Source organism: Chamaea fasciata, unplaced genomic scaffold, assembly GCF_029207755.1.
Source record: "Chamaea fasciata isolate MVZ Bird 193981 ecotype frontalis unplaced genomic scaffold, bChaFas1.0.hap1 SCAF_36, whole genome shotgun sequence".
NCBI classification, from domain to species: domain Eukaryota; kingdom Metazoa; phylum Chordata; class Aves; order Passeriformes; family Sylviidae; genus Chamaea; species Chamaea fasciata.
The window spans coordinates 1,827,861-1,848,507 of NW_027094121.1; the positions used below are offsets into that span (position 1 = coordinate 1,827,861).

Consider the following 20,647-nt stretch of genomic DNA (forward strand, 5'->3'; position numbering starts at 1 on the left):
CGTCATCTGTGGGTTAGTGGTTGTATCACCTGGGATAGTCCATCCAGGCCCTGTTGATGCAAACGTGCTTTTCACTGGTGCTGCTCCCTATTTTGGAGAATATCTGAAAATAAGGTGTGAGCAAGTACTGAAAATTTCAATTTTTGCTCCTATTTACCCACTTGCCTGCTGTTTTAATTTTGAAGTAGGGTGTCAGATAGAATCTGTCTAATGGCAGTGGTGTAAAAAGCATGCCTTCAGTTCCAAACTGAAACCCCTTGCAGTCAGCAGATGTCCCAGCTCAAGGAAAATGGCTTGCAAGCCCAAAACATTCACTTTCCCTGCCTCATTTCTAATGGTCTTACCAAGGAAATAGCCAGACTTGGATTGTGCTTACTCTTTGCAATGAAGAAGTTGTTAATGCTGCGTTTTCATGCTCCCATCGTCGTTGTACTCCAGATGTCTGTTCTGTGGAATGGGCAGGATTAGGCTGTTTAAGACAAAGGCACTCCACATTTACAGTGCCTGTAAGGTCCATAGTAAGAGCCCTAAATGGAAGTATCATTTCCAAGATGCCTTCTATTTTACAAGCAGCCAAACAGAAAATGAAACCCTGGGTTGAATTGTAGTCTTCCTGAAGGAAGTGTCAAAGCCTAACAAGGGAGCTTGACCCAACTTTGTACTTGTTGTTGAGTGAAATAAACTTTAATTCTTAATGAATCCAAACACTGTTAATGAATCCAATACTACTACTTTACTGAAAAAAGCTGTAATTACTGGACAATCCCCTGATTTTCAGCTGCTGTAAATCACTCTATCTTCACAGAATGGAGAGGGGCACTTCATTTAACAACACTGAAGAATTAAGACAGGGAAATGGCATAAAAATCAGAAAGGATCTTAGAATCAGGGGAAACAGAGTAATGAAAAACATGTAAAGTTGGGCGTTGCTTCTGTGAAAAGACAAGTTGTACATCCACGTACATGTAGCTGCATTAAGGAAAAGCGTTAGTATTCAAGCCGAATGATGTCATGGGAAAACCGATTTGTTTTTTTTAAGCATGCAAAACTTCTGTCAGTTGAAAGGGGATAAGAACAGCATATTAATCAATTTGCCTCCTTACCTGTTGTTTTGTGAAGTAGTTAGGATTGCTGGCATTTTCCATCTGGAATTTTATGCCAGTGGCAGATCCCTGACTGTGATGGTAGAAGGGTAAGGACCTCATCCAAATGCATCAACAGGAATAGTGTCTCACTGTGAAACTGCCAAGTATTTCAGACCGGTGCCTAATAATGCAAAACCTTGTTGTAAATATGTGTGAAGTGTAATTTATCTAATGTAATTATGAGATGTTTAGAGCCAGTCATTTGAAATAGACTCCACTTCTCTGTTAACTTTTGACATTGGAAAGACTAATCATGTTGCAGACCATCAGCCCTTGGATTAAAATTTCAACCTACAGTGAGCTTCAAACTGCTTTGCATTTACCCTTAGAAGAAAAGGGAGGTTGAATAATTTTTGTTACGTTGATTTATCTTAGGAAAATGGGTGTCAAGGTTCTGAATTACAGTAATTATTGTAAGCATGTAAAATATTATCAACTACAAGATAGATCTGATGTGGTGTGGATGGATTAGTGCACATGCTAAGACCAATTTGAGAACATTTCAATTTTTGCTACGTTTGCGAGGGCTAGTTACATCCACTTAAAATACAGATTGGCTCTAAAATGGCAGCGGTTTGCAGGTCCAAAGTGTTAGGACTTTGGTTAAAGCAAAAGGAAGAAAATAATTCTTTTTCTTTTAGCTTGTCATGCAGTTTGTGCTAAGGCTTTCAGTAGTACTTTATTGTGACAGCTCATTTTCCTTTTCATTTGATGCCCTCATATACACCTTGTCACTCTATTAAACTAGAAAGATTTAGTTTCTTAAAGAGCCTTCAATGAAGCTGTTATAAAGCCTTTTCTCAAAACAACAAATATGGAGCCTGAACACATGAGATTACATTGTTTTAGTTTATGTTGCTTTTTTGAGGAAATAAAAACAGGAGAGAGCAAGAGTTTATTGCTTAATAAGTATCAGCTATTATCATAAAAAGGGTTCATAATTTTGAGTTTCATTTTTATTTTGACCAGAACACTTTTAGATAATAAATGTTGCAATTGAATCTTGTTTTTTTTAGGAAGTTGTTAAAACAAGCTAAATGCTTTCCATTTATGGATAACAAACTGATGCTCTAAGTTTAGGAATTACTGTGCCAAAATTTGAGTATTTCTTTGATTTCCTTGTAACCCATAAAACTGACTGTTTCTGGGTATTCTGGGACCTTTGAACTAGGGGTCTTACCTCAGGTGGGATGTCAAAAGAATATATAGATTGTGATGCTGTTTTCTCTCCATTACTAGGAACAGTTTTTGATCTGGGCAAGTTGGGATTCAGACAATGCCACTAGATTTCTACTTGAGAATCTGCCTTTTGTGGCCTGTTTTATGGGTATTTTCACTTTTTTCATTGCAAGTTGTTAGGATTTTCTAAGTGTGTGTTTCTAAAAAAGCAGCACCCAAATTAATTGCATCTTCTGAGTACGTAAGAACTACTTTATGGCATTTTAACCTGCAAACGCTATGATAGCGTGTGTGGAAATGGAATTTACCTCACTTGGCGGACTTGAAATATATCCCTAAGCAGTAATTGCAACATCTTATCAAATTCTCAAGCAGGAAACCAACCTTTTTCTAAATGGAATTTTTATGAACTGTTTTAAGGACTGTTTACTGGACAGCTGCCTAATCACTGCGTTCCCTGGGTAATGGCTGAAATATGTGTGCTGAATTAGTAGCAGGAAGATGCTCAACTACTCTGGCAGGGAAGAGTTGATACTGCTTTTGCTAATGCATGTAAATCACAGGAAAAATTCTGAATATAGGGAAAATTTTTAACAATAACCCCATTTAATTGTATCCTTCATTTGAACGGTGCCTTGCTTCAGCGATTTTTAAGGAAATTATTGAGACTATTTTTTTAAGTGGTAGAAATAATAATTAAAACCCGTCCATTAAAGCATTTGGGAGTACATTTAATTGATAGAAAGATTAGGTATATCAGGGGAAAAATCCACTTTGCTGGCGTTCTTCTGGTTTTGGGTCTTGGCAAAGGAACTAAAATGGGTTAAGAGGAAATTGCTTGTTCCACAGTGTGCTGTGTGTGGCTTCCTGGGGATTTTACCTTTACGGTGAGTGTTCCTCTGAACACAATGAAGCTGCAAGCGTGTGCTAAATCCAGTTAAGGAGATTTCCAGTCTAGTCTTTTGGCTCTGGAAGAGTCCCTAACTGTGCACCTGGGACATAGGATTGTCCAAAAGTGTCCCCATTGCACATTGCGAGGAATCCTGGTCTTCATTCTGCTGGTTTAGTTTGATGTTTCCATATTCTTCTAAAAAAGAATCATTGCTTTCTGTTCAGTGCCTGCATTCACAGCTGTCTGGTTTTTACCTTTTCTTCAGCTGCCTCTTCTCCACACAAGTGGCCTTGTCTACTTAACTCTTTCTTTTATGGCAGCTGTTCAATAGCTGGAGTTAAGCTTCTTGCCCTACTCTGAATTTCCAATTTCCCGTTTGAGGATGAGGCAATCACCGCTGACTTCCCAGAGGGCACTCCTTCGCTTAGTTATCCAGCTCTCAGCAGCTTTGAAAGGGACAGAGAAATGGAAGGGAATAGCTTTGGTTCATAAATATTTTTGCATTAATAATAATTAAAGTTAAGATCAATGATTGTAGTACAGATGACTACCAATAGTGCTTTATAGCCCCTTTGGGAACTGAAATTGTGTGAAATAATTCAAAATAGCCTCCCTAGAATGGTTATTCTGTGAGCAGCAGTAGGTCTGTTTTAAGGCTGGCATGGTGTCAGGAGGTCTCTGGGCATGCCAGGAGTTTCAGGTTGCTCACTTTTCTATTATTTTTGCCCATCTCCATGTGTTTCCATTCTACATTCGGTCTTCCTGAAAATATTTGTGTGTCTTCCTTCATTTGGACATTGCAAAGCATGACTGCTTTTGTGGAGGACTTTTCGCCCTCTCCCAGTCTTGTGCCTTTTGTTTCCTTTGGATGTAAATCCAAGCAAGCTGCCAATCTTTTATATCTTATTGGGATTTAGCAGTGGTGTCAGCGAGTACAAAAAAGAGTTCAACATGTTTTATTGTTATCAAAAGCATTTCCAGGAGTGGGAATGAGGGATAGGAATCCAGGGCACAGGGATGGTGGATCCCTGTTTATCTCTGTAGTATTTTAGAGTGTGTTTCAGTGTATCCCTGAACCTCTTTTGCAAATATTGTTAAAAAGGCAGTGCTTCCCAAAGCAAGAAATGAACCCAGGAAAAAAAAATCTCACAGTCTTATCACAGCATGCTTTTTCTTTCTTATAAAACCAACATAATCAAAATAAAAACCAACCAAACCAAAACCAAAACCAAAAACCTCAAAAACTAACCAAGCAAAAAACCCCCCCAAAGCCCCCAAAAAACTAAAACAAAAAAACCCCAAGCTTCTATCCAGTAAATAAGACTTAAGTTTTAAGAATTATAACTACAGAAGGTGTCTTGATCACAGCTGAAAGAGGTTTGTAGTTAGGCACGGCAGGCCTGTGAATTCCTTAGCAAACCTATGATTTTCTTCTTTTCTGAAGTATGTCTGTGAAATGTTTTGGAGTTTTGTATTGGAAAATATTTTTCTGCAACACACATTTTAGTGGGAATAAATAAAAACGCCAACTAGTATAAAGATGGAATCATGTCTTTAGGAATTTATACTAGAATAATCTTGAATCTAGAGGAAACTTGAATGTGGGGAGGAGAGTGGAGGTATTGAAAATCTGAGAGGGTTTTTGCTCGCACCAGTTGTGTTTTCATGCTGTTTACTTGGGCTAATAAAGTTCATGCTGCACTGCAAAACGTTTAGGTGCCTTCAGCATGTTGAATAAGAAGCTGTAGTTTTATAAAATAGCATTTATTTTGTTGTGGATGGGCTGCTTTATCACCTACATACAAGGACTCGCAATCACATACGTTGTATCTCGTGTTAAACAAGGATTTAGGAGACCTCCATGGAGTTCAATGAGCCCATTTCTAGCTGTGTTGACAGCAGATTTCTACCCAGATGTCGGATAAGCATACTTGGTATTTTGAAAAGTTTTTCCAGGCTCCAGTTCTTTTGAAGCAGGCACTTAATGAGCTTCTGTGTATTTAGCAACCTTCATCAGATGCCTTTACATCAACTTGTGCAGGCTGCCTTTGGGCTCGTATGAAAAATCAGACGTACGTTCTAAAATGTGAGAATGCTTTTTTTCTCTGTGAATGTTTGAGGGATCTCGTGCTCTTTTTCCACAATTTAGTCGTTCAAGCCTGAGGTGCTCTGGTCCCAGGGAAGATCGATAGGATGTTGCCATTACGGCCGTGTCTGTCAATTACAGCCAGATTCAGGTGGTCAGGTAGGATTGTAAATTTGTGCCAACCAGTCACAGATGTTCCAGCTGTGCAGACATGTGGCACTATTTATTCTACTCTTTTTTCATAAAGGCCACAGGGGGCAAAATATTGTCCCTACCCAGAGACTGCAGCCGTTCTCCTGAAAGCACCTTCCAATCTTCCTCTCCACGCTGGGATGATGGCATTAGGTCTTTTTAGCCCTCACATGTTTGTTTCAAACTCCCACAGCTCACAGAATTAATTTCTGTTGGGAACACAATGTGGTGATGAGGCAGGTTATTCTGGCTGGGCTTTTCCTTTATCTGCTATACAAAGCAACTGATTCACTTTCTATTAATTACCACCAGCTATGGGGACTGCCTGGTGTTTTTCCTTTGGACTTTCAGCCTTTTGAGCTCGTTCTCAGGTTTGCTGTTTGGAAAAGCAGCGATGACAGGAGCGGGAAGGAAGGATACAGGAGAAAGAGGCTGACTTACCCAAACCTTAAAGCACATCTCAGCTGGGAATGGTTATTGTGTGTGGAGCACTATATTTTACTTATATGCAGCACAATATTACTTGTCTCAACTTCCCTCCTCCCCCAACCCTATGAAAGGAAATCCTAAAAAATTGCTTTTTAACTAATTATAAGAAATCCAATAACACTAGCAGCTTATTTCTTTCTGACTAAATGTAATGAGATTGGAGCATTGCTTCATCAGGAGAATGACCTAATACAATAGCTCATTGAACCATGAAAGATTCATTAAAACTACCTTGCAAGGGGATTTTTTGGGCAATGTTTTATGTGGTGGACTTTTTTTCTTTTAAAAATAACTCCCAAGTCTAAAGCAGTTACTGCATGTAGTTGTAATCAATTTTGTAACACTAGGCAACAGAACTGGTTTTAATTACCTCTTATGTTCTAAAGATGTTACAGAAAAATCCTCACAGCTGAGCTGCACTTCATTTGTTGGAGGCTGAGGTTTGCAGCCAGGTGACTTTGCAAAATACCCAGATGTTGCACACTGGGATTTTGCACAAAACTTCAGGAGTTGGTGATAAGTTTCAAACTGCCAGAAAATTTCCATTTCCTGCTGACCTAAATGAAAAAATCTATCCCTTCCCTGAGATGTGAGTGGCAATGTGTCTGTACAGCTTTTAGAGTTGGTTTCTCACAAAGGGTACATGATGCCTATTTGCCCCTCAGCTTTGTATCTATTACTGAATGATGCATTTTAAACTGTTCTTTGTATCCATGATAACTGTGGGTTCTGAAACAGTAGAGACTTTAATACACTAAGCTTGAGGTATAAAAATGAGGCATCTGTCAGAAAAAAATACGGACTGACTTACAACCTCTATAATTAAGGTGTCAGGAAATCTCAAGCTGTTAAAATCTATTTTGAGCTACCCTAAAACATTACATCCAACAAGACAATATCCAATAACAGTAAGAGAAGGGGCAGAAGGTAAGATGATGGTTTGCAAATGCATAAAAAAAGGAACTAAAAAAACTAGATATGGAATTCTAGAGTTCAGTTCAATTGATGTAACTGTCCCCATCATCCTTTCTGCTGCCAGTAGGAAAATGTCCAGAGCATGTGTTTAAGCAACACGCACTAAAGCCTGTGGGCATGTTTGACTCTTTCTGGCAGTGTGCACAAACCCAGGCTGCTTCCACAGGTGAGAGAGGTAAATGCTCTTTCCTCCTGAGATACATCTGAAAAAATCCTAAAAGGAGCACCTTGTAATCTGGGGAAAAACCAAAAGGTTTCTCTTTCTACTGAAATCTTGGAGTGAAATAAAAGGAACCTGCAGAAATCAGCCTCTCTCTTTCTTTACACTGAGTTACTGAGCCCTGCGCCTCTCAGGGTCGTTCACCTGCTGCCTCAAAGCGTTTCCTAGGTGTTCAAACAACAACAATAACATTAAAATATGAACTAACACTCAAATAACAGCAGTTCCCTGCTTTGGCAGGCTTCTCCCTCAGGGCAAACCATCTTTCGCCGCTTTTCTTTTGCAGAGCAGAAGAGCAGGAGAGGCTCAGGAGACAGAAGGACGATGATTTGGCCAAATTGCTGCCAAAAGCTGATGCCTTTAGTTTAAGGAATAAATGCCTGTCCAAACTTGGAACTCAGGTATCACTGATTAAAAACCAGAATGCTGAGGGGTTTATTTAAAGGATTTGGCGGTTTTTACCAGCCAGCAACTCCACCTCTGAGTGAAATCCCTGGGATTTGTTCTCAGGAAGAAACCTCCCAGTAATGAAAAATCTAATGAAGAAAAAGGATTCGAAGGTTGGCCCATTTCAGAAGCTGAGGAATGTCTTGAATTTTATATTTTTGCAGCTCCCAGCTCATTACTCCTCCTGTTTCTCAACCCTGGCCCACAGAAGTGTGTTGAAATAGCAGCTTGGCCCTGTGGAGAAGCAGGAATCCACTGAATTTCCTGGGACGCAGAGCCCAGCGCCAGCAGATGCTCCGTGCTTTGCTGCAAGCCTAGATCCTAGATTTCCAATATTGCCTAAAAACTCCTCCTTCCTGGGCAATCCAGAGGATCCTGATGGGGGATGGTGGCTCTGGTGGAACCTCTGAGTACCTGCTCCAGCCTCTTGGCTCTAATTACTCCGTGAGTAGCTGAGTCAGGGGCCAGGGGTTGCTCTCTGGCTGTGAAATGGGAAAATTCCATCAGGAAAGTGCTGGGATGAGCCTGGAGGGAGGTGGGGCTTCTCCAGCCTCTCCTTCTTGGACACCTTCCTTGCTCTGCTTCGTTTTTCTGAGGGAGGAAAAGGTGAGGAGAAGCTCCCCAGGGAATATTGCAGAGGAATCTCCAGTTCCAGAAGTACAAAAAGTGCCCAGCCTCAGGAATTTATCCCAGCTCAGGAACAGCACTAACCTCTCCAAGCCTGAACAATGTGAAAACCGATTTATTTTTTAAGACTTAGCGACTAAAACCAATAAAAAGAGGTAATGCAAGGACTGGATTTTGCTTCCAGAGGGAAAAGCCTTGAATTCTATGCTGGAACTCATCATTTTCCCATCATTTCAGTGGAAAGCTTCTTGCTGAACAGGGACTTCCCAGGGCTCCTGCAGAGTGCGCTTTGCTTTGCTTTCATTCCTCCTGGAGGTAATTGGATCAATTATCTCTGACCCGAGCTGAGCTTGCTGTAGAGGGGCAGGAGGTTTGTGGAGCCCCAGGAATGGGGAATATTCCTGGGATACTCCAGGAAATGTTCCTGGGATGGCTCCAGGGAATCCTGGTGTGCCACAAAAAGCTCAGGAGCCTTTGACGTTTGTTTGGCTGCAGGGAGAGGAGTCCGTTAGAATCAAAAAGCTGCATTTGATGTAGAATATCCTGAATTTCATCGTTTCAATCTAAGCAGAAGTCCCAGTCTTAAAGCTTGGTTTTAAAAGAGATTTTTGTGCAGTGGAGATTTCTTTGACGTGCCTGGAAAATTCTCATCTTCCCGAGGGACATTTTGGGTGAAAGTTCTGGATTCTGGAGGACAATGAGGGGACCCAAAGGAGCAGTTTGGGAGCTCCCTGTCCCCCTGAGCTGTCCTGGTCCTTTCTGGGCTCCTCGGGACCAGCCCTGAGGCATTGATTGGACGCTTTCCTTGTGAATTTGGGGTGTTTTTTAAAGAAAACATTTCGTTGGACACTGTCACCCGTGCTTTTTGGTTGTTGAGGGTTCTGGTGTTGCCTTCGGAGGCTTTGGGAAGGGAACTTTATCCCAAGAAATCCTCCCTTTTCTAGGGACCTCTCACTAGAGGTCAGCACTGCCGTGCTGCCGGCTCGGGAATGTTGGATGGTTGGGATTAAACCCGCCGAGGCTGCAGCTGCTGGGGCTTGTTTGGGTGCCTGATGTGCACCAGCCTTGGTCCTGGCACGAGGTGTCCATCCTGGGGTGTCCATCCCTGGCAGTGTCCAAGGCCGGGCTGGACATTGGGGTTTGGAGCACCCTGGCGTGGTGGAAGGTGATTTTGAAGGTCCTTCCAGCCCAAACCAGTCTGTGATCCCATGGAACCGAGTCCAGTCTTTGGGAAAAGCACCTCAGTGCCTTCAATCAACTTCTCTTTGAATGTTTATTAATGGAAGGCAAAGCAAAGGGATGAGCTGGGAGGGAAAAAAGGGGAGGGGCATGGTCTGAGGGCTGAAGACATGGAGCTGTCAAAAGGGAGGAAGGGTGGAGGGAAAAGGGACGGATGGTGTAGCAAGGCAGGGAGAGGGTTGAAGGCACGGGAGCTTCCCACAGGCATCAGCTGCGTCAATCATCAGCTGTGCCTGGAGCTCCGGCTCCCCCGTCTCCAGGCGGTCTCATCTTCTGTGGCCCCTGAAGGTCTTCTAAGGCCACCGGTTCTTCTGAGCCAGCAGATGACTGCAGTTCTGCAATTCGCTCCTCGAACATCAGCTGGACAAAGAGGCTTATCCGGGAGGGGCTGTCGTCGTCTCTCAGGGCCTGAAGAGCTGGAAGAGACAGGCACAGAGCCCCGGTCAGAGCCCGGATGTGCGGGAGTCCAAGGAGACCCTCCTGCCAAGGGCCATCCGAGCCAGCTCCTGCCGTGGCCACCACAAGAGAGGAGAGAGGGGCCAACGGGATTCGCCGCAAGGTGCTAAACACGAATCGCCCCGCCCGCGTCCCCGAAATCTCTCCGTGTTCTGCGCACGCCAGCCCTTGTCCGCACAGGGAGCCAGGCCCTCCGCAGCCAGGACAGGGATTGCAGCCCCCTGCGCGAGCATTGCGGCTCCCCCCGGCAGCCCCGCTGAGAACCCGCTGCCCTCACTCACCCTCGCTGAGGGCCTGGAGCTCTTCCTTCTGCCTCCTCAGGCGCACCCCGGCGATCCCTGGGAACACAGAGCCTGTCAGGGCCCCAGCGGCACGGCGCCCTGCCAGCGGCGCTGCCAGCCCTGTGGCCACACGGCCTCCTGCCCCGGCAGGGCTCGGCCCGGGCCCTTGCCGCATCCTGCCGCCCCAGGGCACGGCCGCAGAGGGCGGCAGCAGCCCCGAGGGCAGGCGCGGCTCCACGGCGCCGGGCGCGGATGCCGCTGCCGGGACGGGGGCTGGGGCTGGGGCTGGGGCTGGGAGGGAGCCCGGGCTCGTGGCTCACCGATGAGCTTGATGGCCGCCTCTCGCAGGGGCTCCTGTGGGTGCTCCAGGTAGGGCAGGGCCAGGCGCAGGTGTTCGGCCGCTCGGCTCTTGTCGTCTGCCAGCTGGAGAGAACGGCAGGAGGGAGGGAAGGGTTGGCGCGGGCTCAGCCCCTCGGCCGGGCGCTCCCGGCGCCCAGCCCCGGCCTGCGCTGCCCGCACAGCCCCGAGGCCCGGCCAGCGGGCGCCGGGCTCCGGAGGGGGCGGAGGGCCGGGCGCTGCCCGGGGAGCCGCGGTGCCGCCCCGCCCCGCGGCCCCGCTGGGCCGGCGCTCCGTCGGCGCCCGACTCGGGGCACAGGAGCCTGGAGAAGAGCCCGCGCGGCCCCACGGAAGGGAGCGGCGTGTGGGGCGCAGGCCGGAGCCCCTGCGTGCGGCGCTGGGCAGGGGCCACGGCTGCCAGCCCCGCACACCGAGCCCCGCCGTCAGGGGGCTTCTCCAGAGGCCGTCCTTACCACGCACTCGGCGAACTTGAACAGCTTCTCCGTCTTCAGCACGTGCTGGAGGTCGCTCCTCTTCAGGAAGCCGGCCGCACAATGCAGCGTTTCCCGAGAGGCCTGGGGAGCAGCAGAGACGGGAGCTGGCAGCGCAGCCCAGCCCAGGGCACGGGCCCTGCGTCCCTGCGCCAGGGCCAGCAGGAGGCTGCGAGCCGGGAGAGGTGCCCGGGCAGGAGGCAGCCGAGCCCCCTGTCAGGGATGCACCGGCATCACACAACGCCTCACCTTGGCCACGCGCTCGTTCACCTCGTGGCAGTGCAAGTAGAGTGGCAGCAGGCTCTGGCTCACAACTGTGTTCAGTGGCTCTTTGCCCTCATCCGCTACCAAGCCCATCACCTTTTGGAAAAGCTGAATGGAGAGCAGCTGCACGTGGCTGTTGTCCTGAAGGAAAGGAAGTGGAGGAGGCCTCAGCACCAATTTCTCCAGCCCAGCCGGGCAAAAGCCTAAAAATCCCCAGGGCACAAAGTTTCTGGGCAGCAGCTAATGCCCGTGGCACACAGAGCCTTACGTTTCCGAAGAGTGACAGGAGGAGGTCGGCTAGCTTCAGGGCAGTGGTGCTGCCGATCACGGAGTCTTTCCGCTGGCACACATTGGTGAGCGCAGAGAGGGACATGGCGACCACCTCTCCGTCGGCATCACCAAGCCGCTCCAGGAGGCTTGGAAGCAGGCTGCGTACACCTCCGGCCTGTATGGAACACAAGGCTGTGCTGGGAAGCCACCAAGAGCTGCAGCGCCAACACCGCCCTGGCTCTGCTAGCCCACCCTGCCGCTGCTGGGCCCAGAGGCCAAAGGCCTGTCCCGAAGCACTCGAGCAGCTGGAGCAGGAGGCAGGAGAGCTGGGAGCAGCTGCCTCAGCTCCTGAAGCCCAGCCAGCCCAAGGGGCTGCTTTCCCCAGCGCAGCTTCAGCCGCTGCCCCCTTCTCACCATCGAGGGCTCCTTGCTGAGCAGCACAAGGCCTTTGAGCGCCAGGTGACGTCTCTGCCTGCACGTGCCCCGCAGGTGCCTTGACATCTCCTCCAGGACACGGCCTGCGCATTCTCTCAGGTCCAGGTACTCGATGACCTGAAAGGCACAGGGCAGTGACAGGTGACTCGAACAGCAGGAGCCCAGAAGCGCACAGGGCCGGGCCCAGGCAGCAGCAGCAGCAGCAGCACAGGGCTCGGGCACCGGCCCAGGCAGCTGCAGCTACGAGAGGGCAGAGGGCTGAGAGGCAGCTGAGCGAGGCAGCGCTGGCTCACCTCCACCAGGAATGCCAGGGAGGGCAGATCCCAGCGTGGCTCCTCCCTGCTTAGTGGCTGGAGTAGGTAGAAGCCAATGCGGGAACAGGTGTGGCCCAAGTGACGGCGCATCTCCCTGTCAGGGGGAAAAAGGCAGCAAGAGCCTGAGGTGGGGGGGACAGTCTTCTCCCAGGAGGTCTAACTCACAGGTCCGGTCTTTCCCCAGTATCTCTGGAGGGGGATGTGGGCGCTTTGGGAGGCGGCCCCTTCTGGGCACCCTCCTCTGCCAGCCTTTTCCAGTCGGCTTGGCCGTCCCTCGGTGACGAGGCCCTCGAGGCCATGAGCACAGGGACTGTGTGGGGCACAGGGGACAAATGTGGGAGAGAAGGGGTTCTCACCTGGCCAGCAGACCCACGGCATAGTGCTGGGTGTCAGCACAGAGCAGCGTGTCCCAGCCACGCTTGCGCTCCATAGCCATCATCTCTGTGTTCCACCACATTTGGCTGAACAGAGCCTTCATGGCCTGCACTGCAAACCTGTGTGCAGAGCAAAACCCAGGTCACACGGCGAGCGCTGGCGCCGGCCACAAGGACATTGAAAAGACAGGAGGACTGGCACCTGTTGGGGTTGCTGGGAAGGCCGTGTTCCTCCTGGCACGCTCTCCAGAAGTTAGCAACTTCCACTGGCATCTCTTGTGTGGTGATGACAATGTGGAAGAGGAGAGCAACAAACAGACGGGCTGAATGAAGGAGCACTGCCCTGTGGCATTTGGGCACCTGGACAGTCAGCCACAGCCCCAGAGTTGCCTGCAAAAGAAGCAGCCCGAGACAGAGCTCAGTGCTAAGATGTCCGTGTGGCAGGGCCCGAGGGGAGACGCAGGGGGAGCCACGGGCCTGGAGCCCCCTGAGCCTGCCCTAAGCCAGTGCCTGAGGCAGGGAGAGGACGGAGAGCTGATGGAGAGGCGACCGGGGAGCGAGCAGAGGCCGGTTCCAGAAGCTCACCGCCAGGGCAAAAACGTCCTCGTCGTCGCCATCGGAGGTGGTCGTTGTATGCAGAGGCCAATCCTCCATCACGCGGATGAGTGCTGGCAGCACCTTCTCCGCTGTCACAGCCGACGAGCCTATGGCTCTCCACATGCTTGCAGCAGCTCTGTGGGATTGGAGCTCTGTGTCAGGGCCGTCTCAGTCACAGTAGCATGCCCTGTGCAGCTGTGGAGGCCCAGGTGACAGAGCCCTGGTGCCCTGAGGGGCAGGGAGGGAGCATGGCAGCAGGCTGGTGGAACAGAGGGGCCCAAGGGTCCTGGACCGCTCCGCCTGTCTGGCAGAGCCCATTGGACAGGCTCTGCAGGGCAATGGGCCCTAAAGGCTGCTGAGCCCTGAGCTCTCAAGGCAGGTGGGCCCCATACCTGTCACACGTTGGGGCACAGCGCAGGAGGGTCAGCACAACGTCAGCAGGTTGCTCTTCGCACAGCCTCAGAAAGTCCAAGCGCATCCTGGCATCCAAAGTGACACAGGCCGCCAGTCTCTGGTGAAGGTCCTTCACCATGGCTGGCACCTTGAGGAGACATGGGGAAGACCTGGAGCGCTGTCCAAGGGAGCAGCTTTCCCCAAGAAGTGCTTCCCCTCCCGCCACACTCTCCTGGCCTCCAAGACTCAGGGTCTCTTTTGTGTCGGTGTTTCTGAAGGCCACGGACTCAGTCACTGCCATGTCTGTATTTGCTGCGTCACTGATTGCAGCATCCAAGCGCTGAGCCAAATCTGGGCTGACATTGGGCTCTGCCTGGAGCTCAGTCAGCCTGCGGTCAGGCTCAGCTGTTGCACGGCTTCTGGTCCTCCTACGTCGAATGGGCACGAGCCTCCGGAACATCTGCAGGAGAGCAAAGGACAGGGAAGAGAGACACGTTCCATGGAGTGCTCCAAGCACGGAGCTCGGCCGAGCAGTGACAGCAGGCCCAGCCCAGGCGGGGATGGCTGCACGTACCTTCAGTGATCTGCGGAAGCGGCCACGGGTGGGCTTCTTCTCCTGTGTCTGCTCCATGGTTGCATCTGGCAAAGAGCGAGCGCAGCCAGAGCTGAGGGGTTGCAGGAGAGGCCAGAGAAGCCAGCCCTGCTCTCCCCAGGCAGGGACAGCCCCGGGATGCCCCAGGGGATGGAGCACAGCTGCTGCAGGGGCAGCCTCGGCCCCTCTTCCATCCTGTCAGTGGGCGGAATGGGAACGGGGATGGGATGGGATGGGGCCAAGCTGTCCGCAGCCATCGGCCTTGTGGCCCGGCTCTGCCACTCACCATCCTGCTGTGGCTGGAACTGCTCCAGCTCTTGAGGGGGTTGTGCTGGAGCATCTCCAGGGCTTGTATTTCTTCTCCTCCAGCAAACTGTGAAGAGGTCGCGAAATCTGCCCGCCATGTCAGCGTCTGGCCTCGAGGGCACCTTCAGACAGATGCCTCTGAGGAAACTAGGGAAAACCCTGAGGCAACAAGTCATGCAGTTGTGCCTTGAAGGCACCTGCGGCAAAGAAGCCTCAGGAAGGCTGCAGGACAGCAAGTCCTGCACACTGGTCTTGAGGGCTCCTGCCACAACGACAGGAGACTCCTCGTGGTGCTTCAGGTCACCAGATCCTGTGGTCTGGCCGCGAGGGCACCGACCGCAGGGTTGGGAGATGCCTCGGGAAAGCTCCGAGTCACCAAGTCCCGCAGTCTGGCCGCGAGGTCAGCTGCAGGAGCAGCGCTTCGGAAAGGCTCCGGGTCGGGCACAAACGAGCGGGCTGTGTGGGAACTCCTCACAGCACCTCTCTGGCGCGTCCTGTCCCGTGGCGTGCTCCGAGCACTGTGGCGTGGCTGCGTTGTTGCCAGCACCTATGTCACCGCGTGTCACAAAGGCTCCTCGGACACCTTGTGCCTTTCCCTGCCACGGTGACCACGCTGCTGCACCGTGTCACAAAGGGCCCATGCACACCCTGCCACCTGCCCCGGCCCTGCCCCCGCTCCACCCAAAGTGGCCCAGGTTGGAAGGAATCCCTCGGCCCAAGTGTCTAAGAGAGCCCAACAGGACCTTGAATGATTTGATGGCTCGAGCCATCGGCAACCGCTGCCCTGCTCTGCGGGCTCAGGGCAGCAGAAGGAGCCCCCAGGGCTGCCGACGCAGCCGCAGCGGGAAGGGCACGGGGCCTGCCGCAGAAGCTGGCACGGCCTCCCTTCTCTCAGCTGATAATTGTCTTCAACCAAAGTCAGACTTTCACTTCAAAGCCAGCTCAGTGCAGGCATCCATCTTTCCATTTGCTGTGTTTCCAAAGCAAGGAAGGGGCAGGAGTTTAGGAGGGGCTGGTTCAGCTCAGCCTTGCTGATAAAGCAATTTGGGTTTTCCCTCATCAATCTGTTTCATTAACTACAAATGCAGAATTGGAGAAGTTGTTGGATATTTTTGCGTTTTTCTGCAGCTGGCTGCAGGAGACTTTGCTCAGACTGGGGGTTGGGGCTGTCCAGCCTGGAGAAGAGAAAGACCTGGGGAGATTTCATTGGGGCCTCCCAAGACCACAAGGGAGCCTGAAAGAGCTGCAGAGGGACCTTGGACAAGGACCTGGAGAGCCAGGACAAGGGGGAATGGCTTTAAACTACAGGAGGAGAGATTTAGATGGGATCTTGGGAAGGAATTCCTCCCTGGGAGGGTGGGGAGGGCTGGGCTGGAATTCCCAGAGCAGCTGTGGCTGCCCCTGGATCCCTGGGAGTGTCCAAGGCCAGCTTGGAGCCCCTGGGACAGTGGGAGGTGTCCCTGCCCGTGGCAGGGTGGGGCTTGAAGGTCCTTCCATCCCAAATTCCATGATTCCAACCCAAAGATAACCTGGATTGGAGGCAGCAGTGCCTGGGGGCTAAAGCACCTTCCCAGCTGTTATCAGAACAGGAGTTGCAGACATTTTATCCCTGGGTTTTCTTCCTTGTCCCTCAGCTGGGAGGTGATGGGAACGACCAGCAGGAGCTTCCCCAGGCCCTGGGAGTGGGACACTGGGAAGGGGACACTGGGAGTGGGACACTTTGGGAATGGGATACTTTGGGAGTGGGACACTGGGAGTGGAACACTGGGAATGGGACACTGGGGGTGGGAAACTTTGGGAGTGGGACACTTTGGGAATGGGACACTGGGAATGGGACACATTGGGACATTTTGGGAGTGGGGACACTGTGGGAATGAGACTCTTTGGGAATGGGACTCTTTGAGAATGGGACACTGGGAATGGGACTCTTTGGGAATGGGACACTAGGAATGGGACACTTTGGGAATGGGACACTTGGAATGGGACACTGGGAATGGGACATTTTGGGACAGTTTGGGAAGGGGACTCTTTGGGAGTGGGACGCTTTGGGAGTGGCACTTTTACAACCACTATTGGCTTTGTGGTTTATCCTGAGACAACAGACCCAACCACAAATTGTCACTTCAGGGCCAGCATTTAGTGCCAGCTCAGGGAAATGCAGGGTGGTTGTGGCAGGTATTAAACACCCCCAATAAATCCTGGAGGAGGATCCCAGGGTAACAATGCCTGCTTGCCAAATCTGTTTGCAGAGCGCACAAAAGCAACGAGGAAAACATTGCAACAGCACAAAGGTTTTCTCACAGCTCCACCACAGGCTTCTGCCTCAGCAAAGCTGATTGTTGGTGCTTTTCTTCCAGCCCCAAACTGGGATTGAGCCAGGCCCTGCATCCATTGGGACTGGGATGCTGTGGCTGTAGGATGAACCCCCAGCCAAGCCCCGCAGGGAGCCATTTATCCTGTTTGGAGCCCGTTTATTTTTCCTCCTTCCCCTGAAGATGTGTGTGAGGAGCAGAGATTCAGCCAGGCCCTCTTCCCAGGCCCATGGGATGTGTGTTTCTTTCCCGTTTCCTGGAAGCGCTTGGTGTTTGGGGAAGGTTGCTGGGCCACGAGGAGCTGCTGGACACCATCCATAGCCCCTCTCAGGCATTTTCTGCTGGGTGGGACTCCCTGAAAATCCCTTCAGCTTTGTAGGGAAAGCACTTTTCCTACGGGGCACACAGGGTGTGAGGCTGGCTCTGGGAAAGAAATATTCCCAGGGAAGAAAGGCTGGGAACGTGCTGACGGCAGCACTGCTCTTTCAGGTGTCACTGTAAGAAGCTTCTAAAAAGCTCCATTTCTGCTTGGTGGGCAGAAAGTGCAGGAAAAAGTGCTGGGAATGTCCACATGGACTTCAATTAGCATCAAGCAGCATCACAAGTGGTTTCGTCCAGGCAGGAGTCACAGTCACTGTGAGGTGATGAAAACGGAGATGGGATCTGCTTGAGGCGGATGGTGCAGCGGCTGCGCACCTGCGACGTGTATCCCTCAGGGTACCTATTTCTTTAGAACACTATGAAGACTAGAGGGAATTGAAAGTCCACTGCAGTTTAGGTTGTTCTTCACGAGATTGTTCAAGTCGAGCACAGCCATTCTCTTCAGCAGACACACGGGCAGGGGCTTCTTGGAGCACTGCTCTGGCACCCATTCTTTGGAGGAGGGGATTGCAGGAAAGAAGAAAAGAAGCTCATCAACTACTGAAGAGGAAGAGTCACTGACAGGAAGCAGTGGGTTAAGAAATGTGAGGGGGAAAAAGGCAGAAAACATGAGGTGACAAGTGTGAGAAATGGGAGTGGAAAAAGGAGGGAAGTGTGAGGGAAAAAAGGGAAGGAAACCTGAGTGGGAAAGGGTGAGAAAACGGAGGGGAAAATGGTGAAGACGTGAGTGAAAGTAGGAGAGGAAGGTGAGAGGAGGAAAAGGCAGGACATATGACAGGAAAATTCTAAGAAACATGATCAGGGAAGGCTGAAAAACATAGAGGAAAAAATGGAGGGAAATGTGAGGGGAAGAGAGGGAGAAAATTACTGGCAGAGAGAGAGAAACAGGCAGCAAATGTGAGGGGAACATTGTGAGAATCCTGAGGGGAAAAGAGGGAGAAACCAGAGGGCAGAAAAAGGCAGGAAACATGAGGGGGGGGAAAAGGATGGGAAGTTTGATGGGAAAAGTGGCAGAAAACAAAAGTGAAAAAAGAGCACAAAATGTGCCAGAAAAGTATAAAGAACATGAGGGGGAAAGAATGATAAATGTGAGGGGAAAAGTGGGAGGAATGAGAGAGGGAAACGCTGGGAAACACAAGGACAAAAGTGAGAAACATGAGGAGAAAACCTGGAGAAAAATGACTGAGGAAAGGAGAAAAGCATGAAGGGAGAAAAGGGCAGGATAAGTGAGGGAAAAACTGTGAGAATCATGAGAGAACAAAAAAGCAGGAAAAAGCGGGAAGTTGGGGAAATGTGAGAGGCAAAGCGTGAGGAAAGGGAGCTGAAAAGGGTGGGGAAAATGAGTAAAACTTGGGAGGCAAACATGAGAGGAAAACTGTGAGACTCGAGAGGGGGAAGGGGTGGAAATGTGAGAGGGAAAAGAACAGGAAATGTGAAGGGAGAAAAGGAGAGAAGGCAGGATTGGCATGACAGCTGAAATGATTCCTAACACATTCCCCCATGCATTTGCCCATTTATTGCACTAGCCCAGGGCTTCTCTGTATGTCCGTCTCCCCCTGTGCCTTGATTCCTGTTTGGAAGCAGTAGAAGTGCAGGATGTGCCCACCAGCAGGAGCTGCTCCAAGCTGGGAAGGGGCCAGGTGGTGCTGATTTCCAGAGGCTTCTGTGTCCCAGGTGAGGCCAGGGCAGGAGTGGGTTGAAAGGTGCTGCTGCTGCTCCTCTGTGCCAGAGAGCCCTGGCCGGGCAGGGCACGGCGCCCACTGCACTGCGGGCTCTTTCTCCTGCCACAGCTGGGCACACCTGGCAACAAATCATGACGACTTGTGGGGAAACCAAGGGCTTTGTGGAGGCTGCATTGCTCTGCACACACCCGGGCCACCTGCAGCACAGAGCTTTGGCCCCCAGAAAGGTAAACCCGAGGGGAACAGCTGGAAAAGGTTTCATCTTCACCTGTCAATAGAAGCGACTGAAATCAAAGTTACCAAGCAGGGCCCGATCCCCGGAGCCAGGTCAGTGTGAGAAAGGAGACATGACTTTGTTTCAGTGCTGGGTGAGTGGGGAATCACTTTCCTAACACGTGCTCAGCCAGAAATCCCACCTACTCATTTGTAACCATGGAAACAAGACCTACTCATTACTGTGCTGAAACTCACAGGCTAAACATTCCCTCAAATTAGTTGACATATTTAAATCACTTCTCAGAAGTTACTGACAGGAGAGTAGGGCTCTCTTGAGAGTCTCTGGTGGTCATTTGGGGAACATCCCATTCCTACAATTCTCCTCCAATGCTCAAGAGCCTCCTACAACCACTCTTTTCCCCTTGAATGCATTCCAGTTACATTCTTAGGAGGACTATTCTATTCTCAAGGCTAAGGAAGCCACTTGCACACATCAATCACTGCACTGGGGGAATAGAGGGTTCAACACTGTTAATGGGAAGGGAATCCATGATTTGTTGCAGTTCAGCATTTTCTCAACCCTTTCTTTGTCTGGGAATTGCTCACAAGCATTTCCTCAATGCACCTTGAAAATGTTTTTGCTGACTGAAACCACATTGTGTCTTTCCTTCAGCAATTCAGAAAGAAAACACAAATTGCCTACTGAAACCTTTCTACTTCCTTCCAAAACTGTTCAGTACTCAAGCACAAGCCCGATTCCCTCAGTGAGATAGGAAATAATATTTTGCTTCAGCTGAAGGGTTATTAGAAGAAAGAAGGAAAGTTGTTGGTTCTAGGTGTTGTTATTTAGGGTTTAGATTTGTTCTAGTTAATTCGTTGGGTGTTGCTGGGAGAGGGGCCAACTTGAAGACCAGACCAAAAGGGTAGTAGGAGAAGAGGGGAGGGGACAGAAAAGGAGGCGGTGGGGACAGAATACAAGTTTCCTATTTCCCGGCCAAAGGGAAAGGGGACACGGTTCACCCTGGGCTGGGAAAGGCAATAAAAAGCAGCATTTTCTGTGTGTGTGTTGTGTGTGTTTGGCTCTTGGGAGAGGGAGCTAGACACCCAGCTCAGGTGAATCCATCCTAAAAAACAGTTCTCTTTGGCTTTGATGACGTTGTCACCCCATTAAATTTCATCTGACAGTTGGCTCCTCTCTAACACCTCTCTATCTCCCAGCAGCTCAGGGCTGCATTGCACAGTGCTTGCTGTGTGCCAGAGAGCTCAAAGCAGGCTGGCCTGGCGCCCCGGAATATTTCTGCAGAACACTCTGCATTTCACTCTTTTGCTCTGGCTCAGTGCACAACTCCAGCACTGCAGGCGCTTCCTCCCAGAGCCGTGTGAGGCCCCGGCTCCTGCAGATGTGAGCTGACAAGCTGTCCCTGCCTGCCGCTGGCCTCGCTTCCCCCGGCAGAAG

The 20,647-nt window shown here is 50.5% G+C and overlaps 1 pseudogene; it reads left to right on the forward strand.

The window, feature by feature from the left end:
* Positions 1–20,647, forward strand: part of LOC136303528 (inhibitor of nuclear factor kappa-B kinase subunit beta-like) — a 110,708-nt pseudogene that overhangs the window by 14,831 nt on the left and 75,230 nt on the right.